Source organism: Cebidichthys violaceus, unplaced genomic scaffold (genome assembly GCF_023349555.1).
Source record: "Cebidichthys violaceus isolate CVI_PGR_0920_01 unplaced genomic scaffold, fCebVio1.0.p SCAF_128, whole genome shotgun sequence".
Lineage (NCBI taxonomy): Eukaryota > Metazoa > Chordata > Actinopteri > Perciformes > Stichaeidae > Cebidichthys > Cebidichthys violaceus.
Window position 1 is genome coordinate 251,420 of NW_027176294.1, and position 2,674 is coordinate 254,093.

The window sequence follows — 2,674 nt, forward strand, 5'->3', positions numbered from 1 at the left end:
GACAGTTGTAAACTTCTCCAGCTTGTCACCGACACTGTGACCACGACTCCCAACATGCCGAGCAACAACAGGACAGAGCCATGGACCGTTTATAAGAAGTAGACGTAGTCACTGTGACGTCATCCAATGGTTTCTGGACTATCATTTACAAACCTCAAATTTAGGTTGTTGGACGTCGCCATCTTATTTTTTTGCAACCAGAAGTGGCACGAGAGGGTGAAGCTCAGTACAACCATTGTTGTGACGAAGGACGACCTCTTTAGACGAGTTTCGGAGAAGCAGCCGAGCAGAAACCGCACTACGTCCCTTGCGGAAGAGGACGGCAGTTAGCTGCTCGCGGACTAATATCACCGGCAGTAAATTGGTGAAAAGGCTCTGACGAGAGTGGCGGCGCGAAATGACGGCCGTGTCTGTACCTAGATTGAAGTGTGTTATGTGGCTGTTCGGAGTTACACTTTCAAGACTGTGTGCGTGTAAATAACCAGTAAGTAACAAAGTTCGGTGTTGGTTGTATTTCACCATAAGGTTTATCTTCTGTCATTTGCACGGCAATCTAGTCTCGTCTATTTAGCCGCTCGTTCGTTGTTGTTTGCTAAGTGACGACCGTAGGAGATACAATGTACAGCCTATTCAGCATGTTACCTTTATCATTGCATGTTCTTACTAGCAAAGTGATGTTTGTACAAAGGTTGCAGAAATGATGCCTTAGTATAGTTACACTCTTATTTCTGGTTGTAGTTCATATTAGGCATCTACTAAACATCTATGCTGACATGTGGAGTTGCACTGTGGACTTGTATGGTACAACATGTTATTTATATAGAGTTTTTTTACTAATTATTATTTCATGTATATCTGTTTCAGAACCACACACTTGCTTGTTTGACAACTGTCAATAAACATCTCTACGGAACATCTTGACTGGAGTGCATTCTGATAGATGCCCCCTGGTGGTCACAATTGAAATAAACCAGTCAAATTATACAGTCCTTCCCAGTCAATGTTACAATTGTTATGCAACCAAAATATTACAATTAACTTTCATGAAGTGAAAACACACTGAAAGGGTTAAAGTTGTGAGACGACGACGCTGTGGTAGAGACCTGTCAGTCACTGTGTAGCCCCGCCCTCAAGCATCCCCTGCTTTATGGTCTGTTTGACTCTAAATGGAGCATAATGTACTAAATGAACATCATGCTGTATTGAAGAAGACTGTAAACTAGAGATTGAGACCATAAACTCATGTTTACAATGTTTACTGAGGGAATAAATCAAGAGAGAAGTAGAGTCATTTTAGACTAGACTTCTATACAACCAGAGGAGTCGCCCCCTGGTGGTCATTAGAGAGAATGCAGCTTTAACACATGAAGCACTGACTTCACTTCTCAGAACCAGAAGTGGCCTCCTACACATTACCCAGCATGCACCACAAGCCAAAGCTTTAAAGTGGTTTGTTATTGATGGTTGTTGAAGTTGTTAAAGTGTTGTTCATAGTAGCCTTCATGTAAAAGTGTGTTTGTGTTCATTGATAACTTCTTAATGTGTGTAATGTGATGTGTTGTCACCCTCGTGTTGAACTGTATCTGGCAGGATAGGACACCTGTGTGGTTACACCGTTCTAGAGCGGAGCGAGCACAACAGAAGCACAACACATCATTTCATGATTCATGTTTAGGACTGAGCTTCTCATGATCGACTTGAAACCAGTCAGATGGACTGGATGCGCTCCACTGGTCTAGACCTCGTGTCTGATCCACTTACTTTAGTTTTTACCATTGTGACCCATTCTACTTATGTCATATGTACTTATGAAAACTCCTCAGTCAATACAACGTATGCATTGAACCAGTATTATGTCATGATGTATTATGATAAATATTGCATATTATTATGATAAATATGATTGACTTATTGTATTATTAAATTGTGTCTCTGAATTGTTGTTTCATGACATCTTGTTATTTAGTGTCTGGTGTCTTTTCTCTCTCTCTCTTTCATCTTCTATCATCTCTCCAGACTCTGTCAGGCTGGTGAATGGGACTAGTCTGTGCTCAGGCAGACTGGAGGTGAAGTCTAACCAGTCTAACCAGTGGTGGTCCTCAGTGTGTGAAGATGACTTTGACCAGCAGGATGCAGAGGTGGTCTGTAGGGAGCTTGGCTGTGGGGCTCCTTCAGTCCTCCAGGGGGTGCTCTATGGAGAAGTGGAGGCTCCAATGTGGACCAAAGAGTTCCAGTGTGGAGGCCATGAGTCTGCTCTCCTGGACTGTAGAAGCTCAGGCTCAGATAGAAACACCTGCTCACCTGGCAAAGCTGTTGGACTAACCTGCTCAGGTAGAAGAGGAGCTGCAGCTTTGATCTGGTTCATTTCTGTTCTACTGAAACTCACTTTGTTCTTTTACTGACGACTCTCTTGTTTCTGTTCAGAACCTGTCAGGTTGGTGGGAGGAGCCAGTTGCTGTGCAGGAACACTGGAGGTGAAACATGAAGGAGACTGGAGACCAGTAGATGACTATTACTGGAACCTGAAGGAAGCAGCTGTTGCCTGTAGAGATCTGGACTGTGGCTCTGCTGTTTCTATCAGACAGATAAAGGAGTCCTCATGGAGATCTGTGTGGAGGATCAACTCTCACTGTGTTCACTCTGGATCTGCTCTGAGAGATTGTTTAATATCATA

General features: G+C 43.2%; 1 long non-coding RNA gene across 1 annotated transcript; it reads left to right on the forward strand.

Moving 5' to 3' along the window:
- Nucleotides 1–302: 302 nt before the first annotated feature.
- Nucleotides 303–2,674, forward strand: LOC137870056 (uncharacterized). Its single transcript, XR_011102671.1, has 3 exons — nucleotides 303–484; nucleotides 2,017–2,331; nucleotides 2,425–2,674. It is a non-coding gene; the product is annotated as an uncharacterized lncRNA (long non-coding RNA).